The 26173-nt window shown below is 41.6% G+C and overlaps 1 protein-coding gene across 2 annotated transcripts in view; it reads left to right on the top strand.

Moving 5' to 3' along the window:
- Window positions 1-26173, top strand: part of AFF2 (ALF transcription elongation factor 2) — a 452568-nt gene that overhangs the window by 330602 nt on the left and 95793 nt on the right. The window lies entirely within an intron of this gene.

Genomic DNA, 26173 nt, shown 5'->3' with positions numbered 1-26173 from the left:
TCTCTGCTCAGCAGGGAGCTTGCTTCATCCTCTCTCTCTACCTGCCTTGCTGCCTACTTGTGATCTCTCTCTGTCAAATAAATAAATAAAATCTAAAAAAAAAAAAAAAACACCTCACTTTTAGCTCTGCCACACTGGCATCACATTTCAGTTGAATAATCATTAATCATTAAGTATGAAGGAAAAGAACACTGCTAATAATAATCATGCTTTCTAATCCCGTGAGGCTTTCTGTTTCTACACATACTGTTATAACCAGTCTCTCCCCAGTCCTGGGAGCCAGAAAGTGGGGCAGCTCAGATGCCAGCTTTCTCACTCCTTGCCATGTGACTTCATGACATCACTTAGTGCTTCCCCGGGACTTTACTGCATCATATATAAAATGGAGCCTCGATATCACTTGGGTTCCTTAGTAAAGTGTGCTGCTCTCAGAGGAGCTCATGAATGGAACTGCAGGCAGTTATTCACATCCCTTCTCTCCCCGTGGTAGAAATCAGGCAAGTCACACTTGCAGGGGTTGAGTGAGGTGCTCTTTTTGCTAATATCTGCCATTGCATTGATGTGCTTTGAATCAAAGATAGACACCCTGGCGCTGACAGAGCCCTTGACTTAAAATGAATCACTGTCTGTGCCACTCCTTTCCTAGTTAGACCAGCCGTACCCAGAACGTTTCTGGCCATTTCACCACATTCATGAGACTGAGTGCATTTTCCAACCTCCGCACACCCAAGGTTCCGTTTATCTGGTTTAGTGATAGTTTGTACATTTGTGGACAAATTTGAAAACGTTCCACCCAAACGCATATGTGTTACAGTTTCACTGTCTTAGAGCATGCAATTTGGGGTTAGGTCAGCCCTTCATCTTCATTCTTTTTGGGGGGTGCTCTCTAACTTTGAGATTGAAGAGGACCTGAAGCTGTGATCTGTCTTGACCTTTACTATCAGATTAAAATTCCAGTTTGCTGTTGTGGTAACTATACCTTGAAAATTAGATCTCGACAGTCACTACAAAATTTGAAAGTGCACTGCTGCCATGAACTTTGAAAAAACATTGCTTACCATTGTCAGCGACAATCGCTTAATAGAAATAATCTGCCTTGCCCTCTGCTAGAAAGAGTTTGGGGGGATGCAAAAAGATTATATCTTGACAGGTTTTTTTTTTAGCATAAAAAATGGTTGTGCTTTGAAGCAAAGCTGTTTTCCACATGAAATTTAAATCGACTTCAGCTTGATTTATACTATTCAGAAAGAACTGTGATATTCAGGATGGCAGGAAGCCAAGATGCACGGTAAAGACATAGAGGCACAGAAAATCTAATTTTGGGGATCCATCCCAGACAAACCCTCATGGCCCTGGGGTTCCAAATGGCAGCCACTTGCCAAACAGATATTGTGGGACCCAGGGCTCAGCACTATAAGGAGATGTCCAACAGCCCCAGGACAGGGAAATGAAAAAAGCAATCCAGGTTATCTCGCTCGTGAAGAAGATGAGGCATTGAGGCATTTGAAATTTCAGGGATTCTCTGACTGCCCTTCCTTTTCAAATTTTCCCCAAGACAAACATGTCACAGTGGGTCTGACTTTATAATTAGCTGGGGGGGGGGGGCTCTGTCTGTGGTTCCATAACAGGATTTTTTTTATACAACTGGGCCTTTAAAATTTACTTTTTGACATGTTCATAATAGGATTTCAACATGTCTTTCCTACACAACATGTGGAAAATCTCTCCCTCGAATGCTCTGAAAGGACCAATTTCTGACACAGGTGATGCTCTCACTCTGAGAATTGGGCATACTCATTCCCACACAGCCAATATCAAACATTAAACCTGTTAGATGGTATCAGGTAACTGGGCATGAGGGATGTGGAATAGCAGAAGACTGAGGGGTAGCTTGGTCTAAAGGCACTTGGGGGCAGGGGCGGGGAAGTGGGGACACTTGAGAGCCTCTTCCTTCTGGTCTGGTCAGTCTGTGTGCTGAGGAGATTGAGATAGCGCTGACTAGACTGTGATATTCCTCCAAACCCAAGGAACTTTCCGGGAAAGCCCAGCCGGTAATCCCTTCCACTCATAAGGACTGTGGATCCCCCAGATAGCATCTTGAACAAAATAGGCCCACAAGTCTACAAGCTGCTTAGGGAAAGGGGTGCTATAGATTTGCCTGAATGTTCTCACAGCTGATACAAGACCAACTACACAGGAGGTAGACAGCAAACACTATTGAGCAACTGGCAAGTAAAATATCCAGAAAGCAAGAATGATCCAGAAGGTCTCAGTTCTTTTAAATGAATATTTACATTTTGATATATTTTATTCTTCTATTCATCAATCCACATTGAAGAGGTAGTATCATAAGAAGAAATATAGAGACACATGTCGGTGTGTCTGAATATGGTGGAAAGCCATATAGTGTAGAGATCGAAGTGGATATGCCCTGCAGGCAAATTGCCTAGGTCCAAATCCCAGCTCCATCATCTTTAGTCATGTGATCTTGGGCAAGTTGCTCAACCTCTCTATTACTCAGTTTTCCTCATCTGTAAAATGGGGATGGTAATAGCACCTACATCATAGGATTAAGTGACTGAAGTGCTTATTGCAGCAATTGGTACATAGAAAGTTCTCGGTAGACATTAATTATGGTGATTAATTATGCTCATAATTAGTACTGTCGTTATTACTGAGTGCTCCAAGCCACTGTCATTTGCATTGTGTTCCATCTTTGGCCACTACAGGAGCCATTCACTCAATTCCCTGAACTGTCCTGGAGGTTCCCAATTAGAGCAAGACCTCTCCAGGGCTAAGAAACCCAGACTACATTGAACATTTCCTCTGTTGACCTACCCCCTCCAGCCCCCGAGGATAAAAATGATGAAAGGCTAAAATATCTGGAATGCATACCCCTTGGGTACTAGGCACATTCTTCTTCTCGGAGTACATTACAGCATCTTATCACAGCCACAATTGTACTTTTAATTCTGTGCTAGTTTTTAAAAATAAAAGCTGGGACTTCTTCCGTGCCAGGCATTACTCACAGTTGTTTCTATCCCCAAGGTAACTGAATTGTCCTAACCCGATAAGATGTAGGCACTGCTCTTATCCACGTTTTACTTGGGAGGAACTGAGGTTCATGAATTGAAGAGACGTTCTCATAGCCAATGATGGTGGGTTCGTGTCTTGGACCTATGTCTGGCTGAGTCCAGGAAGAGACCCTCGAACCCTGGCCTTCTTAACTACTCATGGAATGATCAGTCCCAGAGTCCACCTGAACTTGGTTGTTTGGGACTATGGCAGTACCTCCTTCCTCAGACGTAACAGAGAGAACAACAGAAGACCAGAACTTGACCAAAGACATTCTTTGCCCCTGATGCCCAGGATCCCCTTTCACCTTTTATAAAATTGCCACTGGAGTAATATCCTGAGTCATAATTGTGGACTACTTGGTTCACATACATATGAATAACCACTTCTGAAATATTATAATAAGCATGTTGGCAGTTGAATAATCAGGTAGAACAGAATCCTTTCTTGAGTCCTCCCCTCTTCTTTTGAATGCATAAGAGGATTCATCTGAATCAGAAAACAGAGGAATGAAATTTCATGGGCTAGCCCCCACCATTCTGTGAAATAAACACTTTATTCCCTTGCCTGGACAAATCATTCCTGAGTTGCATCTCTGTTTCTGTTTCCTTGGTCTGAAAAGACATTGCAGACTCTGCCTTTAATTATGATCAGGCTTGACTATGAATCCCTTGAGAAATAAACTTGTTTTTGCTGGGAGGGAAGGTAAAATAACATTTAAATAGGTTTTAAAAATAAGAAAGAATTCTCAGAAGACGTACTATTGTAGAACATGCTGTATATCAAAATATATAAGCCCATAGTTGTAACAGTGACTTAGTAAACACATTGCTGAGTGAACTATGAAAAATAATCCACTGAGGTGCTGTTTCCCTTACCCCTAAGCACTGAGTTAAGAGAGCATTGCCATAAAGAAGATATGCACTGTTTAAAAATATTTGTGCATTTTTTAATATCTCTTTTGGACCCAATAGACTAATCTTTTTTTTCTTCCCTTGCTAGGAAAAGTACACTGTAAGGAGTTTAGTTGAGTGGTGTATTAAGCGAAGGTCAAAAACACTTTTTTGAAGATAGCATTTCTGAGCAAAGAAATGCCTTTCACACTATTAGTATTTAGTATTGCATTTACTACTGGCACCTTTATTAGCATAAGATCTTGAATTCTGTGAGTAAAATAAACATATCAGTACAAGGAAATGAATTTCCATGTTCTGGAAATTGATCTTTCTCTGGACAGCATAAATTCTGCTGGTCAGACGACTACCTCTGTGGAAGGGGAACCCTCTCAAAAACCATTCTTGGCATAGAATCTTGTTTTAAACTCTTAGAAGCCCTGTCCCCAAGTGATAGACTAGTAGGTTTTCCTAAGCATATGTCCTGCTATTGCCCTTGCTAAGCATTTAGCTCTGAACTGTGAAGTAAGTTGGCTTTTAAAATCATACCACAATTAAGGTTTGTTGTCTTTTAATTCCACATAAAAAAAAAAGTTTGATGAGATATGAGAGAGTTCATTATACACATTGGAGTGTGTCAAGCCATTTCCAGTTTAAAGCCATTACATAATCTCCCACACTTGAAGGCGTGGCATAAAACTCTTTTCTTAATTGAATTCCAGTAAAAGATTTCAAAGAACTGTTTCTCATAAATAGCAGTTCAGCAGTCCCTCCTTCTCAAAAGAAGGCAAAGCAGAAAGCAGGCAAATCATGACAGTCTCTCATAATGAAAACACTGAGAGAATATTCACCCACGAATTCGCTCGAGTACCGTGTCGTTTGGCTGCATGATGGTTATCACCAAGTGATTATAACTCACATTTTATGTGGGAGAGAAGAAAGACAGACATATAGAGATGTTTTCCCACTTGAAGCAAACCTGTCACCAAAATTCTAGCATATATTTCCAAACAGATTAAAAGGTAATTTTTCATCCTTAAAAAGAATCCTTCACTTTGAAAATGATTCACTGCAGGTTTCCTCTAAATAGTATGCTCATCTCATGCATTTACAATATGGTTTGATTTTCAAAACATCAATTTACATGCACTATCCAGAAACAAATCTATTGTGCAAAGTGGTGCTTACTTGTATAGCATCAAAAAGTAAAAATTTCTTTTTTTGAAAATTGGGGTCCATGGTTTATAGAGTATGCTCATCATTAATATTAATGATTTATAGTCTAGTATCTTTTGCTAACTCAAGTAGAGATGAAGATGTCACAGGCTACTTGAGAGGTAATTCCATAATGCTCATTCAGAATTGGCAAAATGTCGTATTTCAGCAGCAGCCAATCAGACGCGACCTTGTTTTTGTTCTCATGGGAATCTAATCCTGGAGTCCCTTCTTCCCCCTTCACTTTGCCTGGCCCATGGACACATTCCATGAGCTGAACACCAAACAATAAATTAGTGAGAAAATTAGGGCAGTTTTCATTACTAACATCTGGGGTGGAATGCAATCCTTGATGGGCAGAATATTCACAGTCACTGCTAAGTAGACAGATAGGACTTGGAGATGGGGCATAGCATCTCTTGGAATGTGAATTCTCTAAAGCATCCTGGCAGCCCGTGTGGAAAGTTTCCCTCGGATCATCATTTTGAACAGAGCAGGGTGCCATATGATGTCTGTGAGCACATCCAGGTTACAGAAGACACACCTCCCCATGTGCCCTAGGATATGTTCATCCAGGTGCTGGATCGTTTGGCTCTTCAATGTGTTCAGTCTTTGTTGGCAAGAGGGTCAAACCATGCAGGAACACTTACAGCAATATAGAGATATGCACTATATGGATTTTCTCTTCTAAGATGCTTTCTTTGGGAAACTCATATTACTTTGCATGAAAATAAACAGCCCCAGGGGAGCCTGGGTGGCTCAGTTGGTGAAGTTTCTGCCTTTGGTTCAGGTCATGATCCCAGGGTCCTGGGATCAAGTTTCGCATCAGGCATCCTGCTCAGCAGGGAGTCTGCTTGTCCCTCCACCCACCACCTCACTCATGCTTGCTCTCCCTTTCAAATAAATAAAATATTTAAAAAAATTTTAAAGCAAAGAGCCCCAGAAATAGATGCAAGTATTTGAAAACCCTCATCCAATAACTTGGCTAAACACGGTTTTGAACTTCCATATGGAATTTAGCTTGAGCAGTTTTGCCAAAGGTTTTTTTCAGTACTGGTTATACAGGGTTAATCCTGGGTCTTTTATTTATGGGACACTGGTTTCAGACTTTGTTTTTCTTTCTTTCTTTTTTTTTTTTAAGGAGTCATTTATTTATTACAGAGAGAGAGAGAGAGAGGAGGGGCAGAGGGAGAAAGAGTATCTCAAGCAGACACAGGGCTTGATCTCAAGACCCTGAGATCAAGATTTGAGCAGAAATTAGAGAGTCAGATGCTTAGCCACCTGAGCTACCCAGGCACCCCTTCAGACTGCTTTTTTCAAATATAGTTTGTCTCAGATAATTTCTGAGATCACACGAGCTTCTTAACTGTAAAACAAAAAGGTCCGTTTCTGCACCCAGTTGTGAGCACTGGGAAGGTTGGCCAGAGAATCAAGGAAGCTTTGGCTATATGGTCTTAAACTTATGTCACACAAACGATGTAAACATTTGAGGCAAATCTATTTAGCAGGAAAGAAAATAACCTCGCCTTTCTGTCCGCGATGTGGGCATGTTAAGGCAGAATTATTTTAGATATGAAATATCTAGCTTCACTCTCCCTCTATCATTTACCATCAACCATCACCACGGAATAGTAATTGTTTTTCAGGGGGAAAAAAAAAAAAGGCTTTTATGATCCAACATTTTTTGGGGCCAGTGGGTTAAAAAAAAAAAAAAAACTAACAAGTCTTTTCATTGTAGAAATCCTTTGAGCCTTTAATATGCTAATGTTCACTGTGTTTCTACAGGAGGGGTATAGAATATGAAGTGTTTCCCAAACTAGGTGGGCCATAGAATTTTTCCCCCAGAATACCAACCAAGGTCCATGCAGATGTAGCCTCTCTTCCTTAGCCTCCTGGAGTGGAGATGCCCCGTTTGTGGACCTTGCCACTCCTACTTGGCTTCCCTCTAATTATCCCCCCATCAGAAGTTATATGTTAAATCTAATGGCCCTTTTAAGCAGCTTGGTGAAATTACAGTGTGTATTTGGAAATCGTGGAGACTTTATTTTTGCATCCGTGACATGGAAGGTGTTCCAAAATCCCACCAACTGTCACTGTGAAGGTTTCCTTTGTGAGGCACCTTTTGTCTGGTTTTGGTTTTTCCTCCCAGACCACCTGCAACTGTGAGTTTTCTCCTGAGTGGGTGACTCCAATCCTCCCATCAGCTTCCCTCCCTGTGGGGAAAAAAGCTGGCTGAATAGAGAAAGAATCGCTACACACTCACTGAACATTCTTGGCAGATAATTTGCTGCCATGTTTTAGAAAACCAGGGACTGGATGTGCTTAAGAGATTTCTATTAGCTATTGCCGAGAGAGATAATAGTCCTATTATCCTGGTGACTTTTGAGACCATTCTGAATGCTGGTATTATTGAAAATGCAGTAATGAAGTCAACTCTCATATCTAAGCATGTGGATTGTCCACTTCAAACTGTGCCTTCCCGAGCTGACAGCTCTGGGTGGTCTCCCTGCACACACGCACCCTTTTGTGGGGGTGTGTTTTTGAAATGCGACCTTGCATAATGTTAGATTGAGGAAAAAAAATACAATTCAGATTTTTTTTTTTAATTTTGAGAAGGAGGTTGCATCTCACACAATCCAGTAATCCAGAGCTGATCTAGTCCTTCCTGAAGAGCCAAACTGTGTTTTCAACAAGGCCAAGAATGGGTCCTTTATTTAAGCACTTTCTTTAGAACAGATCTCCTATGACAAGAGAGTTACCAGGTAATGAAGCTGGTATTCTGGTCTTCTGAATCTACATGCTTAAAATGAGGGTGTTTCTGTGTATAAAGTCTGCCATTTAATTATCATTTTGAATGACTTTATTGACCAAAGCATCAGTTTTGTACACATTTTACAACAATAACTGTAACATGCAAGCCATGTATAATTTTCATTATGTCTTATGTCATTCACATTATCTGAGGCATGATAGTAGATAATTAGTTGATTGGGTATGAAAGCACCCGACATATTGATGGGAAGCAGAGATGAGCTCTGACTAGTTGCCTTCACCAATTACATGTTGTTATTTGTATTTATTCCTGATGTATACTCATTATTGGTAACATGCGTCTTGTAAAATTGGTAGAAACTGAGATGGTTTGGTGGTGGCATTTGGACTATATTATGGCACCTATCTTATACCATGGAAGAACTCAAATATTGACAGTTTTTATTCCTAACTTTTTGCCTTTAGGTTTTCTCATGCTTTTTATCACTACTGATTTTATGCCTCTGTGTCAGGGACCCATTTTTGCAAATATCATGTTTCTCAGCAAATTGATAGGGTTAAATTAGAAAATTTGGCAGTAGAAGAATGAAACACACACAAACACAAATAACAAATATAAAAATACAGATTGCCAAGAGGCTGGTCCAAAAGTGCAGTCAGAAGTTGTGAGGCAGGACAGCTGATGGTCACACATGGTGATCTGTGCACAGCAAAGCTCTTCTTTGCACTATCTTGGTTCCCTGGACCAGGAAGTTGCCATCCAACTGCGTGTAGTGTTTACAAAAGCTGCTTGAGTGAGTGTCTTATTCGTTGAGGTTTGGGAATCTCGGATTGAAACATCATCCAGGTGATAACAGGTTACCTTTCTGAGGGAATTTTTGAAAGGCACCCCAGTAGACTTCCTATCTAGATTCATGATTATTCTTTGAGGAAATACCTGGAGTAGATACAGAAGCCCAGCTTATTTTGTCAAGTCACAAAGTCATCCTATGAAAGGTATGCTTCTTACTCTGAGTCGAGCCTTCTCTTGCTGTCCTTGTATTTTCCTTTGTCCATGGGGAGAATGAGGGGGAGAATGGTTCTGGGAAAACAGGCAGCAGAGTGAGAAGGCATGTGTATTTTCATCTACGAAGAGAAGTAGAAATTAGATTCTTAGCAGTCAGAAGACTCTTATGTCTGCCATCAAATAAAGTTCTGCCAGAAAACCAGCTGCAGGTGGACCTGGCATTGGGGTGGAAGGATCCTTATTTTTCGTTTCTCTCACTGCAGCTGAGTTCTGATGAAAGCCAAGAGACAAGGTGAAAAGAATAAAACAAGGCCTCCGAGATACGCTGATGCTGCACTGTGTCCTTTGTTAAGGTCCACCACCCTCTGAGCACATCTTCATCATTTGGTGCATTGTTAAATTAGTTCTTTAACTCTTTAAAGAGAGATCTTTAACTCGAAGAGAAGCAGGCAGAGAACTGATTGAATTGGACTCTGCCAGTGGCCTACCTTGAAAGTCCAGAGTGGATTGGCTTCCGCTGGGTAACCAGTGCAGTTTTTCAAAAGGATGGCCAACTCCAGCTGGTCGGGGATCCAACTCAGTGACTTCACATCAGCCGGAAAGGGTGGAAAGGATTCTCTGTGTCTGTAACTGACTTAGCAGTCGAGAACTGGGAGTCTTGTTGATGTGGTTAATCTGGACAAAGGGCGTTGCCTCTGGGGAAAGGAATCTTTCTATTTGAAGTGAAGCCCAATGGTTTGACTTTCCCCCAGATTTGACAAAAACAATAGTCTGAATGTGTTTCTTTTTCATGAACATGCATTCCAGTGTCCTAGAAACAGGTATAGATTTGTGCAAATTAATTTAGCATAGTACAGCAAATTGCTGCTGTGAGATATATTTTAGAGTTACTTCCTAGCTCAGGCTAATGGCTAGAATCAAATAAAACATAAAAATTGGTTTACACAGATTGTTTTATAAATCAGATAAGGCTTTGTGTTACCTACCATTGAAACTGGACGCATTTTTGCAAGCAACGTTAAGGGTTGTTCATGTAATACTTTCATTATTTCCAACAAGAGTGAAAGAAAATAGAAATAAGCCCATTGAATTTAGCCACCATTAACTACCATTAACTGCAATTTTTCCTGACAAGCTCGCTCTCATCTGATGATGAGTGAAACATTGGGGGAAAGTCGCCTGAAAAATTGCATAAATGCTAATGAAATATGCCCTTTATTTTAAGGGTGCCCAGTTTGGAATTTAAAATAGAGCAATTTATAATGTGTTAGTAGCCAGAACTCCATCTTATTTTAAATAAAATTTATTTTTCTGCTTCTGGTGAGACTCTAACTCATTGTGGGAAGGCTCATGACATTTCACTGCACTATGCAAGTTGCAAATGGAGTATCTGGAAGTAACATTATTAGGGAACCGAAGACAATGATAGGGCAATAATGCATTTTACAGTAAAATTTGATGGTTCTCTGAAGAGCAATGAGTATGTTTGTTTACTTTGAAGTGAAAGGACAACGGCTTCCTAATGGAATCTGGAGAAACGCCTGAATTAAAGAAATCTTTGCCAGATGAAATAAACAGCTTTCCCAGTCTGCAACGAATTTGGAAAATACAGCAAGTACTTTGCAGTAGGAAGAAATATCCTAGGTGCTGTCTGTGATAACACATCATTATAAAGCTACCCCGGGAATGCGTGCAAGTCCTCTCATGGCCACACAGAATAAAACAAGCTGCAAGTCCCATGGGTCTTGTCCTGTTCCAAACATTGATGGAAAGGGCACTTTATAAAAGGAGAAAGAAACAGCAGGGCACCTTCATTTGCATCACCAAACGCTAATGATGGAGGAGCTTTTATGGACACACTGTGTACACAGAATAGGTTCAATTTAAAAAGAAGCTATTTTACACTGGCCTTTAACCTGCCAGAATTTAAAAAAGAAGAAGAAGAAGAAGAAGAAGAAGAAGAAGAAGAAGAAGAAGAAGACAACAAAACAAAGACCATTTATCTATGTAACAATACATTAAAAAAAAAAAAATGAGCCCGAGTGCAGAATATAGGGTAAGCAAGAGCATGGGTCTCCCATGGTTTTCCTCTTTGCCACTTCTCTTCTCAACCAGTACACATCTTAGACTTCACGAAGCTGTATGTTTATCAAGATATGGTAAATGTGAATGGTGACTAGGCTATGCAGGAACTCAGTAGCTAAGCCTACTAAGAACAGGACTCAGAACTTGTCACGAGTTTAAAACTAAACTGCATTAACTGGGACCAAAAATGAACTGCTGTCTGATATTTCTGGCCTTGATAAAATGAGTTGGGGAGATTTGAGTTCAATGCCTATGGACAGATGTTCCACAGACAAAAAAAACGAGGGTCTTAATTGGCACGAATTAGCACCCTCCTTGGCAGGGAGGGAGTGACAAGGTGATTTCTATGGCACCCTTTCCCCTGCTGACTCCCAGAACTGTTTTTTCCAGGACAAGGGGAGGGCAATGTAAATAAACTCCTGCTCTTGGCCTTCAAGGATTACTTGTGCCCCCAAACAAAGAGAGGCTTCATATTTCTAAGCTGTCAACTTAGGGAGATTCGTTGTCTAAGATATACATTGGCTTTTATTTTTAATTAAATAAAGTGTAATTAGTTGGAAACGATCAATACAGTAGAGTGACAGGCACTTTTTTTGTTGGTCTGTTTGCCCTTGCTTAAAGAAGCAGAAGTGAAAAGGAAAAACAACAACAACAACAAAAATGCACAAACACACACAAAAAAATAAAAATAAAAAACAGAAGAAGGTGTATTAAGGATGAGAACAACAATCTTGGCACATTCTAGATGCTCACATTCATATACAACATAGGTGATGTTTTGTACTAGCGCAGATCCCTGCAATGTGCTGTGTGTAGCTCTTGTCACCGCTCTGCTTCTTACCCTCCCCTCTGTAAAATGGGAAGAGCCAGCAGCCTTGTGAGAGGGCACCAGTATTGCGAGGATGAGGGAGTTTGGACAGTAAACGTGAGGAAGAAGGTTGTGACTGCATTCTAATAAATCTTAAGCAAAGCTATGTGGAAATCTGCTTTAAGTTTCTGCAATGCTCCTCACTCTATATAATTGCAAGCTTGGGAATTATGCAAAAGTAGTTATTTTGCATTTATTTAATTTAGTGCTAATAAGGAATTCAAAGAATGGATTAAAGCCATTTTTAGTAACACGACAGATTCTCTCAGGCTGTAGCATGATGGTATACATTTCTGAAGAGCTAGAGAGGGTAGTATGTCTAGATAAAGCCTTTATTTTCTCCCAGGAAGACTAAGGGATTAGATTTGCCCAGCAGAACAGACCTGAGACATCTCATTAACAAGACCCACAGTTGTGCAAAATCCTATGTGGGGTTGGGGCAACCGGATGTCAGGTTCCTTAGAGGCAGAGCCTGACTTAAGCATTTCCTGAGAATGCACTTGAAGGAAGAGAAACCTTCTGAGGAAGTGAAGAGAGCAGGATGGGACAGGGGAAGACAGCTAAGCAAGGTGGCAGTCTCAACTAGAGCCTGCCTTTCGGTTACAGAGCAGCTTTCAGAAGAGCAGTGGTCAGTGCCCAGAGGCGCTAACCAACATTTTCTTCAGTGTGAATAGCCTCATTTTGAGTACAAAAAGACAACACACGTGCTCATTTGGGTTCCTATTTGTTTACATGCTATGGAAACACAGGAGATGTTAATCCTACAAATGAGCTCTTCTTCATAGCTGTCCATCCTCCTATGGGTTTCCTGTGCTTTCTGTGGCACTGCCACTGAGTCCTGGTCTTACAATCCTCTCCCAGGATTGTCCACAAACAGTGGTGAGGCCTTCCAGAACACCGGAGCATCCCAGCAAGAAGTCACTGCACATGCTATGTAACTATCTTCTCCGAGTTCCCATCCACACCCTGGAGTGTAGGGCCCACCCTCCTGCTGGCTTTCACAAACCTTGCGCCCCTCGCAGCACATTTCTGCTCCCTGAGTGTGCAAGGTCACTTTTCTCACTGCTCCACAGATTCTAGACAGCCCAGCCATGACTTTCAGAGACTGTGGCCTCTGTTGCCCTTGAAGGGATGTCACTCAAAAGCACTGCTTGCCAAGAGTTGTGCTCCAGAAAAATCCCAGTGGTCTGGATGAGGGATGCTGAAGGCCAGAAATAAGGTGAGGCTAGGGACAAGAGGACAAATTGGAAAGGTGGTCTGTGTCCCATCAAGAGGAGAGGATGGCTGACAAGATGATGGGAAGGGTGGGGTAGAGATCTTAAAGTTACTCAAAGGGGTCTTGCTTGGAAATTCAGGTAGATGGTGATGCTATCGAGAGACATAGGAAGCAGAAGGATGAAGTGCCGGTCTATGCTACAGCATGGATAGACCTCGAAAATGTCCTGTGAAGTGAAAGAAACCAGACACCAAAGGCCACATACTATACGATCCCTTTTATACAGAATGTCCAGAGCAGGCCAATGCAGAGAGACAAAAAGAAGACTAGAGGTTGCCTAGGGCTGGGAGAGGGGCAAGAATCAGGGAGCGATAGCTCAGTAGTACAGAGTTTCTTTTTGGAGCCATGAAAATGCCCTGGAACTAGGTATGGGTGATTGCTGCACAATATTGCAAATGTATGCAAAAGCATGGACTAGGGACACCTGGGTGGCTCTGTCAGTTAAGCATCTGCCTTGGGCTCAGGTAATGATTTGAAGGTCCTGGGATCAAGTCCCACATCAGGCTCCCCACACAGGAAGCCCACTTCTTCTCCCTCTGCCATTCCTACTATTTATGTCAGTTTCTTTCTATCTCTCTCTCTTTATCTCTCTCTGACAAATGAAATCTTACTAGAAAAGAAAAAGCATGGACGAGACCCATTTTAAAATGGTAAGCCTTATGCATATTTTACCACAATAATACATGGATAGCTGAATGGCTAGATCATAAAGTGGGTAGATGGGTGGATGGATGGACAGATGGATAGATGGTTAAATAAAACAAAGTAGGAGGGAGGACAAGCTAGAGATGATGAGTTCAGTTTTGTTTTCTTGGGCGCGAGGCATTTGTGGATTGTAGTGGTGGATTGTCCAGGAGGAGAGCTGGATCTGAGTCCACAGTTCATGACAGTGTTCTAGACTAAAGATAAAGATGAGGGGATCAGGGCAGTGGATAAGGCCACCCAGAAAGAATGGAAAAGCAAATAGATCAAGGGGAAGAGTGCCATTTGCAAGCAGGTAGATGGGGGGAGAGCCATGTCTGTACCCCCTTTCTCTCTCAACTCCTTATGTTAGGAGACATAAACCCCTTTACTGGCCATGCCTCCAGCATCAGTAATTATCTTGTATTCTGCCCTTTTCATTTATGTCATACTCTCTGGCCTCTGACCTTTCATGCTATGTGGCTCGCTTTTTGCTTTGAGGTCTTCTGTCCAGCATGTGCCAAAAGGGTGAGGTTTTAATCTCTGTACGGGGACAAAAACATGCTATAGCAATGTTTTCATTCTAAAATTTCACATATTTAAAGAGTTGGAATCTGCCTTCCAATGGCATTGTCAGAAATAACTGGAAGCAAAATTCAGCTTTGCCCCTCACAAGAATAGAAATGAAATCAATGAGGTTTACCGAAACAAAATGACAATAATCTCTCTTAAAAATAATCAGTATCTTAAATAGGGTAAAGAGAGAGACGGGGTTTGACTAAGTTTAGCTCGGGAGATATTTTCACTCAAGAGGTTTGGATGACCCAAGTTTCAGTTATTTCCTACTTCAGAAAATTGGTCCCTGGGACACTCCCTGCCATCAGCTTAGTTGATCTTTTCTCTTAGCAAACGTGTTTTTGTCTCACCCCTAAATGTTTCTTTCCCTAGGTCATTAGATGGTGAGGCAAGTATATAAAAAGGCAGCGATTTGGGAGTGTGAATGAATGCATTCCCCCCAAGCCATGTATCTTAAGTGGGGTAGAGCCCTGTGTTCATTCTTTGGGGTGGCCATAACAGGGTTCTACAAACTGGGGAGGCTTAGGATGACAGAAATGTATTGTCTCCCACTTCTGAAGACCTGAAATCCAAGATCATGGTGTTGGTAGGATTGGTTCCTTCTGAGGACTATGAGGGAAGGATCTCTTCCAGGCCTCTCTCCTTGGCTCGTGGATGGCTATCTTCTCTCTGAGTCTTCACATTGTCTTCCCTCTATATGTCTCCCCCTTTTTATAAGGACACCAGTCACATTGGATTAAAGCCTACCCTGATTACCTCTGTAAAGACCCTGTCTCCAAATCAGGTTGCATTCTGAGGTAGTGGAAGTTAGAACTCTATATGATTTGGATTTCAACCCATAAGGTACTGGTTCCTGATTTTGCCAAGTTCAGAAAAGCCTGCTCACCCACTACTTGGGCAATTCCCAGCAGATTTTCTTTTTGCTGTGGAGACAGACTGTGTTGGTAGAAAGCAGCCCCCATGTTCTTTGTGAGCTGGGCTGCTATGGTGTTTCCTCAAATCCTGAACCGAGCTGAGCCTCCAACCAGGCTGCTTCCCTGCCATCCTTCATTCTCGGACTTGGCTTTGCCACTTGATGCCAGGAGAACCGGCTGGAGACCAAGAGACAGACCAGGCTGTTGCCCCACATTGTCTCGCCACCAAATCACGGGGTTGTTTTGTTTTTGTGTTTTTTGTTTTCTTTCCAAGGGAAGGTAGCTATGGTGAAGCTGACAACCAGGCAGGCTGGCTGGGGTTTGGGGGATGGCAGGTGGGCAAGCGAGTTGTGTGTCTGGTTCTTCCTGCTGACACTGCAGCCTGAGGGTGGTTGTGAACCTGTCTGGGGTTGTGAAGGCTAGACATAGACAGCCAGAAGACAAAGGGAAATTTGCCCTCTGCAACTTTCAAGGCAAATTGCAAGGGGTTCTAGGGATCCCTGACTTAAATTGGGTGGTGATCTTACATTACCTGAGAGCAGCTCCCTAGCATTGGCCCCAGTAGGAGCCCACTCCCCGATCCTATTTGTCAGGGTCTGGAAAATCGATTCCAGGCCTGGTTCTGGCTCAACAGAGGGGTCGCTGCTGCGTCTCTAGGTGGCCAGCTGTCAGACCAGCAAGAAGGAACTCTTTTCCCTGACCTGTAAAAGGATTGGCTGAGGGCCACTCCTGCCTCCTTGTTGGGGCTTCTCCGTTCTTAACTGCTAAACTGCAGGGCTCCTGCCATCAGTCCTGATGTCCCCTTACATCAGCGCATCCAAATTGTCAGCCCACATTATACATGGACCTGCCTCTGGGTTTCATGGGGTTTGGGCAGGGGGAGGAGAGAGGAGCATCTGCGTGGATGGATGCCTCTCTTTACTAGCCTCAGGCTTGGAAATTCTGAAGTCAAGGAGGGGTAGAACTATCTTTGCTGAAGAATTCCTTGGCTTGGTCTCTGCCCCATCCAGACGGCTGTCTCTTTAATGTAATGCTTTGTCGCTCCTGGAAAAAACAAAGCCCTTTTTCCCTTGGTGCAGCTTCTGTTGGCTTTATCAACGGCAGTTTTAATGTAGGAAAAATGGAAGGCAAGAGGGATTATGTGTGTGTGTGGGGGGGTGGAAATAGCTCTTTTTCTCTCAGCGTTTTTCTCTGTAGTTGTGAGAAGGAATGCACGTGAGACCCTCTGCCAATCTCTGTCATTCAGAGCAGCCTATGGGGTGGTTAGGGACCCGGACTTCGGCATCAGGCAGGTGTGGGTTCTCATCCCAGCTCCCTCTCTCCCACTTGGCCAGCTGTGTGACTTTTTTAAATAACAGCTTTATTGAGATTCAGATACCATAAAATTCACCCTATGAAAGTGAGTGATTCAGTAGTTTTTCATAGTCACAGCATTGTGCGCCCATCATTTCCCTCTCTGATTCCAGAATACTTTCATTACCCCCTAAGAATCCCTATGCCATTAGCAGTCACTCCCCCTTCCGCCTTACCCCAGGTCCTGGTGACTAGTAGTCTCCCTTCTGCCTCTCTAGATTTGCCTGTTTGAGACAGTTCACATAAATGCGATCATTTAATACATGGCCTTTCTTGTCTGACTGTAACGTGGACTAGCACTTCACTCATTTTTGTGGCTGAATAATATTCCAGCACAGATTGAATTCATCATGTTTAACCATTCATCATTTCATGAGCATTTAGGTGGCTTGCACTTTATGTCTATTTCCTGATGGCTGACAATACCAAGCTTCTTTTCATCTACTTCCTGGCCATTTGTAGATCTTCCTGGGAGAAATGTCCATTCAGATCCCTTATCAGTTCTTTAATTGGGTTCCCTATTGTGTTCTCATTGGGGTTTCTAGGCTGCTTTACGTACTGTGGTTACTAGACCCTCATCAGATATCTTACTTGCAAGAATTTCTTCCCAGCCTCTGGACACTCATCTTAACTTCTCTGAGCCTGAGTTTCCCTGCCTAAAAACAAAAAAATATATATACAAATACAACCTCCCAGATTTCTTGGAAAGAGTCAGTGGAGTGGCCCATTGGTGCACTTGGGCAAGTGAATGTCTGGCATGCCTTAAGCTTCCCTGAGTAAGCATTGGCTAACTTAGATTCATTGTGAGATGGGGCAAGGTGTGAGCTCTCAAGGCATAATGACCCCTCTGACAGGTATTATGTAAAAGGTTCGAAGTACTTTGATTTGGCTAACATGTTATTCCTACAATGACTGGAGCAGTTTGGGGGGCGGGGGCTGATAACATTTTTATTCCAAATACATTTTACAGTCGTAGAAATGAGGTAATAACTATTGGCCAGTATGGGGATCTGCCACTCTTCATATATCTGTATTTATAGCTCTCTCTCTCTGTTTTTCTCTATCTAGACAGCTAGGTACCCATCTATCACAAATCTGAGTTTGTGAATAAGAGGATAGAAATAGCCTAGTACTGGAGCAGGGTATTCAGACTCTGCACTTTCTTAGCTAAAGCCAAATCACCAAAGAATGTATTTTAAATTTTCTACAATGTTCACCTCCTGTATGTAAAACCTACTTTGCTGGCTCTCTGTTGTTCTTAAACTACTTTCTTCCACCAAAGACAGATGATTTCCTCTGTGGTGATTCTTTATTTTTTTTTAAGATTTATTTATTTATTTTAGAGTGGGGAAGGGCAGAGGGAGAGGGAAAGACTCCTCAACAGACTCCCCACTGAGCAAAGAGCCCAACGCTGGGCTTGATCTCAGGACCCTGAGGTCATGGCCTCAGCTGAAATCAAGATTGAACCACCCGGGCACTCTGCTGTGGTGATTCCTTTAACGCTGCTTCTGAATGTATTGTTCTCAGACTTGTCTCCCATTCATACTTACATCAGCAATAATAGAAGTAGTAGGATTTATTAAGTAGTAGAGGTAGTAGGATTCTATTAAAAATAGAAGTAGTAGGATTTATTTAGTAGGATTCTATTAAAACATCATCAATAATAGAAGTAGTAGGATTTATTAAGCATTCACCATCATACTCTTTTCACATGTTATTTAAGTTACTGTTCACAACAACCAAGTGAAGTACGTATCAGCAGTCTCCTTCTAGAGATAAACAACAGAGGCCCAGAGAGGTCAATTGGTTGGTCTAGATTTGCACAGTTAGTAACCGCAAGAGCTCAGACTGGACCTCTAGTCCATCCAACTTCTAAGTCTTTGCTCTTTCCTTTATATAATGTTGCCTCTTAGGTGATTGGATTTATCAGTACCCTGAATCAATAGGCATCTTGCTTGTTTCTGTGTTTCTAATTAGAAAGCCAATCCCTTCTGAGCCATCAAGGAATGGTAGTACATAACAACTGAGTTCAGTGTCACTCAGTTGTCAACAGTGGGCCCTCCCCTATTTTGAGAATCCTCCTTTCTTAGAAATACAGCTCCGCTTTTTGGATCAAAGGCAGTGCTCAGATGAGGGCCTTAACCTATATTCAGCAGGGTCCCATGGTTAGGAAACACTCCCAGTGTGTCGATGAGCCACAATGAATTCATTTGCACCAAGTCAAAGTTTGGAGAGAGATGGCCAAAATGACTCAACATGGCTGGCTTTCTGCATCAATGTGATTGTGCCGTGTGCTGTAATTTATAGTGTAAACAAGTTTTCTACAAAAGCTAAATATATCATGCAACTCATTTAACATGCACAGAAGGAGCCATTGAATTCTTTCAGTCCCATTACTCAAAATGTTCAGAAAATTCCTCTGTATTAGAGCCAGTGCTGGATGGCTCTGCAGCCAAGTGCATCAACATAAATGTTGAATTCCTGGAGGATATGCATGTTTCTTAGGGAAAATATATGCCCAGACATTGTGGAGCCCCTTCTAAGACAATTCTCATTTTGTTCAAACAATAGGATCAGATTTTCAGTCCTGTGACCCAGCATCTCTACATTTGTAAGGCTTGCTGGCAGATGTGAATGTCAATAAACTGCTGATGTATTTTGAAAGGATTAATACTTTATGAAATGTGGAAGTGGAAACTGAGGTTTTTTGTGTCACTATCTAATTTTGTTTTTACTTACATGGAAAGAATCCCTTGTGGAAAACCATATGTGGTGCCTCAGAACTGCTAAAATTGGAGTAATTATCAGAACAAATGGTGTCATTGGATGATATTAGTCTGTTTGTATTCCTTCTGTCTACCCAGTGAATTGATATTAATACAGACTTTTAGAAATACTTGAAACATAGTCATCTGTGATTCCATTTTTGCTTTAAAATACATGTTTAAAAATTGATCTAACCTCCCTCCCTACTTAAAACCTACCTCTAGATCGATACTTTTCCTTTACATATTTCCTTATCCAGAAAGGATGTACCCTTTCTCTACCTCGGTTTTAAAGGACCCAGGTCAGCAATGGGGATGAAGTGTTATCAAGTATATTTTGGGACTCACAATGACCATATGGTTTTTATCATTTTATTTTTGGATGACATGATGTAGCATATTAATACATTTCTCAATATCAAGCTGTTAATGCACTCCTGGAATCTGTTAGATTAATATTTTGGATAGATATGTGGTCCAGTTGCATTTTATGTAGATTTGAACATTCCAGATTTGAATATATCGATATGACAATATTAATAAAAGCTCTGTACTCACAAAATTGTTCTACTTACAGCCTGCAAAAGCTATCTGTGGTGAAGGTACAGTTCTGTTCCTTCCAGTAACTTTTGCTGTAATACAAGGACATGTTTCTCTTGTTTTTCTTGTTTTCAAATAAAATGACACCTGATATGTCTCAGATAATCTAGGCTAACTGTCTTGAGTCAGTAACCAGAACAGATGATAAAGATTGGCTGATTTCTGTGTGCTAGAGACTTGACGTGAGTTCTTACATTTAATTATTACAGAATCCGTGAAGATGGTGCTATTATTCATCCAGGCACTTAGAAGTTCAAGGGATTTGGTCAAAGATGACACAGCTACAGCTGGGGAAGGTTGGACCTGGGCCTGTCTGTAGGGAAGATTCAATGATGACACTGAGCCCATCACTGTGCTCAAGAGTCATATGCAAGTAGAGGGCTTTGCAGAGAGGGAAGCTGCTGGTCTCCCAGGACTCTGAATATTGGCTAGTTCCTGTAGATGTGTTTCCTTGGACTCAAGCTATGGCTAGCTTAGCTCACATTCGTCACTCTGAGCAGAGAAACAAGTCCATTAGCCATTGTTATGTGTTTATGATAATGATACCATGAGCCTTTGCTAGAACTTAAATGTGGCAGCACATTTGACATGAAACATCAGTAAATGAGAATGTTCGGCCTGGCACCAGAATCTGAAAAGCAGCTCCTGGGAGGAGTCATTCTTGACTGACTGGGGTGTTTTGTGGCAGGGGGGAATAGCCCTCCCACAGCACCACAGACACCGTGCAGGTGACCACACGGGCCATGCAGGCCAAGGCTTAAACCACAGCTCAGTAGAGTCTTGGCAAAACACCCAGTGATCCTTCCAAAAGAGGGTAGGACAAGAAGCTCCTGAGATATACTTCAAGTCCATCTGCCACTTGCCCCCTTTCTCTTGGGGGAGGCTGTCATCAAACCATTTCCCATCATCTTCCTAGTTTTGATGAGGTAGAGAATATTCTGTTGCACCCTTGCCAACAGACCCGTGGCCTACACAGCCCCTTCACTGAAACCTGGAATTTGTTCCTCGATAACAGAATACCCCCCAACTCCCTCTGCTGTCATACGATATCTTCTGCTTTGCTGTGGTCTTTTCTGGTGTTGGGGACAAGGATCAGGTGAAGCTGGCACCATTGGCAAGACTTCCTCTCTCTCATTACGTGAGTATGAAATGGTCTGAATCAACAAGTAAATCACTGTGTCTTCACCAGTTCAATCACTCTGGCCTTGGCCTTAGCTGTGGCCTAAGATGACTTGTATAGTCCTACTGAAGAGGGCAATTTCAAATATTAAGATCCATGCTTGAGATATTTTTTTAAAGGCAAAAGATTCTCTTTTCTCCTTTGAAATTATCTCAACATTTGATTTCAGGTCCAGATGGGTTCACTGGGCTATGGTCTTCTCTGGGGCAATCTACTGTTAGATGTTTTTACACAAACACACCCCTGAAAAATGATACAGTGGTGTTATACTGTGCGTGACATTATTGAAAACCATCTGAATTCTATTAGGCAGTTTGTCATTTGCATGATAACTTGAGTTCCCGCATTGGGAAAATTATATAACCCAGAGAAATATACAAAGAAAATGAAAATCAAATTCAAAATAATGACCATGCAGCAGAAAATTGGTATGGTGCTGAATTTATGTGATCAATTCTAAGAAGTCCAATGTTGAAGAGATACAGTTGTTACAAGTCAATAGTCATATATATTAAAGCTCATACTATTAGCTTTGGCTTATGTGTACAGTATAGATATAAATCTACATGTACCCCAGGTACATCTAGAAAAAGAATATTTATTCTTTTCTTTTTCCTACTATTGCCTTTTAGTACTCAGCATTCTGCCCAAAGTGACTGGTGGGCATTTCCAGATCTCCAAGAGACATATTGTTTCATTCCCATTGCACAGGGAAGTAAATCAAGGTTTGGAGAGGTTATATAAATAAAATTTAGGTTCTCAAACTAAATTCCATCCAGTATCCATGAAGCCAGCATTACTCCCCAAAATAAGACTCAAGTAGTTATCGTGAAAAGGCACTCTATAGGCTTTCAACATACACATTCAGGGCTCTGAAGGTTGCTTCTGAGCAAGGATTCTAAATCAACCAACAGCCTCTGAAGCCCTGCTTTTTATATAAAGGTTAGATACAGGTGTATATTAGAAATGCCTCCTGAGAATGGCAAGCCCAAAGAAAAGCTTCCAGTGCAGGCCATCTTTGGCTCAATTCTCTGGATCAGCAGGTCACCCCACAGATAGAAGGAGAAAGGTATCAGGACCACTCGTTTTTTTTTTTTTTTTTTTTTTTTTTTTTTTTTAAACTCTCACTTGGAACTGTGTGTTTCATGTTATGATGGGCTTTCAAATCTCTGGGGCATCTTAAGCACTCTGGGAGGATCTCAGGAAACTCAAAACAGCCATGATGAGTTTAGAACATTTTTGAAAAATAAATGAGAACTGAAACTTTCCAAACTCCTTAAGGATCTTTGAACCATGCCTCATCGAGCATCCAGTGATGCTTGCTCGTTGGTTCCTCTGCCAGTCTTTGGGTCACCAACAGAGCCTTTTGTGTTATTGTTCCAACCTGTAAAGCACTGTTTCTTGGGTAGTAATAATGACAGCAACAGCAATAATGACCAGGATGCCAACAGTAGCTACATATGCTAACTCCTAGGCAATCTGTAAAAATTTGCTTTTTCTGATCATTCCCAAACTCTCCAGAGTAACATATTATTGTCGCTCATTTAATACGTGAGAAAATTGAGATTCGAAGAGTTGGACTAACTAGTTGAAGAGAGCAAACCCAACTGAAGGCTCCATTGCCATAGAACCATCTATAGTAATGTTTCAAGCCTTCTGTTTTTTCCCTCTTCATAATCACCTGAGCGTTCCAGTATATGATTTTATGGTTATAATTCACATAGAGCCTGCTGCAGCATTATGTCCTGCATTGTCCCAGTGAAAAGAGCCCTCTGAAGTCACCAGGTTCAGTTCAAGACCCAGAGAGTTGGGAAAAGAGATGACCATGGGCACAATTCTCCCTTCCTTCCCTAGGGCCCCTGCAGTGTTTTCTTTGCTCGTTCTCTCTCATATGCCCCAAATTTCATTATTGGAGCTTCTATAGGGTCATCTCTTCAGGACAAGGACTTGGTTTTGTTGACATAGTTTTGGGGGCCATTTTACTTCTTAATAATATAGAAATTGTAAGTCGTGGTGAAAATAAAAACCAGAGCATTTTCGTGCAAAGACAGGCACCGTGAACTACTAGATCCCTAACAAATATCTAAAGTCACTAAGGAGGCTTTGTTCAGTTTTCATCTCTTTGAAAAGCAGAAGAATGATTGTCACTTTTTAAGATTACACACACAGGCATACATGTAAACATGATTTTCTCACATCGTGGGTTACCCAGTGTGTGATGAATTTGTCTATGGAGCTGTGACCTTGTGAAAAGAACTTACCATTTTTTTTCTGCTGAGACTACCTTAACTGCAGTGGGTGTGAATGGTGCTGTTATAATAATTAAATCCAAAATCTTTCATAATCCTCCTCTTTCCCTAGAGTAATGTTCAGTATTAGCTATGGAGAGAAAGGCAAACAAGTACATGTATATTCAAGAATAAAGCTTAATAGGTCAGTGAAGGAGCAGAATGAAACGAATGCCTAACACCTCCAGAGATAACGAATGGTGGTTTGCCTTCCTAGTTACTTCTTGACTTGTGTTTACTGGGACTTGAATATATGCATCAAATTGGCCTTTATTAATAACCAAATCCATACCCAGCTTGTTGCTTGGGGGGGGGGGGTGTTTAATGTCAATCGCTATGGAGATTGTTTGCCTATTTCCAAAATTTTACATTGGAAGGCCTTTCATTTCCATGCTAGAATCACATAGAGTTGGTTGAAGGGTGAAATAACTGAAGAGTAGTCCGAAGACCATAAACCCATTTCTGTGTTCAGCTTTGAGACTTTGTGAGACATTGCCTGAGTCAGCATGGGTTACCATGAAGCTTACCTTCAGACTGTTCAGCAAATGAAGATGAGAACAAAGTTTCACAAAGGCTTTGCTTGTGATTACTTGTTAGTGGTGTTAATGGTGTACATTATTTCTAACTGTGATGACGTAGTTACAAACCTATGATACCCTGCATTCATTCTGCACTTTCATAAAATATTTCACCTGCTTTAGTTGACATTATGTCCACTATGGGCACCACCCCATCAATGAGCTTAATTACCATCCCATTTAACACACGAGAGACACAGATGAGGTTCAGAGATAGTAAATGATTTTCGCAAGATAGCAGTTTATGATTAGCCAGCAGTTGAATCCAAGTATCTTGACTCCATGTCAATATGTTTTGTGGGTTTTTTGTTGTTGCTGTGGATTGTATTTAATATACCATCCTTTGTAAATTATACCTTCTGGGAAGACATTATATACTCTGGAGTTCTGGCTGGAGATGGTCTAAGCTCCATGTTGGCCTCCATGATTTCCTCACTGTGTGATCATGAGAGGTTCCTTGCCTCTCTAAGCCTCAGTGTTTCAGTCTGGAAGATGGGGCTAATGATAGTCCCTCCTTCATAGGGTCCAAATTACAAGCTTCTGGTCAAATACTTAGCACTTTCCTGACACATAAATGGATCTTCTGAATGGAATGAATTGTTGATAATCTGTTTTGCTCAACACTTCTATCACTTCTATGGAAATTAACTGTAGGCATTGCCTACCTGTATTGAGATACACAGAGACACACACACACATACACACACATGGAAAATGAAACCCTTTATGACCAGCATAGGTAGTTTTAAAATATCTGAGTTCTGTAGCTTGTGAGAATCATACAGTCTTCATTTTCCACAATGTGTTATGAAGAATTATTTGTTCACAGTCATTGGCCCATAACTGCAAAAGAAATGGGAAGATACATTTTGTCTTCTTCTCTAAGATCTTCAAAACATCCATTAGTCTCATGAAGGACAGTCATAAATCCTGCAAGTTTAGTTCATCTGAAACCAACTCTAACACCTACCCTTCCCACCAATCAATCTTTATATCAGTCTTTGGTTCTCAGACCTCAGGGAACATATCCTGGTCTTAGGTGGCTGAGCATGAAAGTGGGGGAGCCATGCCTTCTTCAGAGATTTAAGAGTGGATACCCATACTGAACTGAAACCTCTTTCCAACATTTGAACATAACTTCTAAAATAATGTATTCCCTAATTTATCAAATTAGAAGTTGCCTTTTGTCTTCTGGCTTCGCTTCTGGAAAAGATACATCTATCTGTGTGACCTGGCACAAAGCACTTGGCATCTCTGAATCTTTCTTCCCTTATCTGCAAAATGAGGGTGGCGGACTGTATCATTTCTGGGAAGACAGAAGTGAATAAGTGGCAACTGCAGCCCATGCAGGGATGAGGGACTGGTGTGGGGACACTCGGTGGAGAAGGCCATGCTGTGATCCAGCTGGAGCTGGGGCTGAGGAAGAAGGAAAAGGTGTACTTTTGGAGGTGGAGATTTTTTCTCGAAAGCTTTTGTGGAGAAGGTGGGATCTGGCTGAGCTATGGAAGCAAAATAGGAATTTCAGAGTTGAAAAGGAAATTCTAGCCTGGGAGATGAGCCTGATTCAGCATCTGGAAGCAAGAAAGAGCAAAGCACGCTCAGAAAATGGTCATCCATCCAGGGAGACTGGGACTGCCTTCTGTTTGAAGGCTGGGAACAAGGTCTAAAGTTGTACTGAATACATAGAAATACTAATACCGATTGGACTTTGAAGGCTGTGTGTATCTGGAATTTTAAGATAGTAAGTCACTCTTCCTGGTGTGGCTTGAGTTTGGGGACAGAACAGGTGACACTGTAGAAAACACGTATTTTTCAAGTGTCTTGCCTTAGGAGAGAAAGATTTCTCATCCACATCAAGGGCTTACATCTCTTGGATCAAATTTTACAGGAAGCAATTGGTCATATATCAAAAGGTTAAGAACTAGCCATTTCTCACTCAGGTATTTTGTGGCCACAGAGCTGCCATGGTGCAGAGGGCTCTGTGAGGCAGTAGAAGGTCACTGGGCCTTCTGCCTCTGTCATCCAGAGAGCCCCAGCAGACTACAACA

The sequence above is a fragment of the Mustela nigripes genome, chromosome X (genome assembly GCF_022355385.1).
Source record: "Mustela nigripes isolate SB6536 chromosome X, MUSNIG.SB6536, whole genome shotgun sequence".
NCBI classification, from domain to species: domain Eukaryota; kingdom Metazoa; phylum Chordata; class Mammalia; order Carnivora; family Mustelidae; genus Mustela; species Mustela nigripes.
The sequence above is the reverse complement of the archived record's forward strand: the minus strand, read 5'-3'. Positions and strand labels throughout refer to the sequence as shown.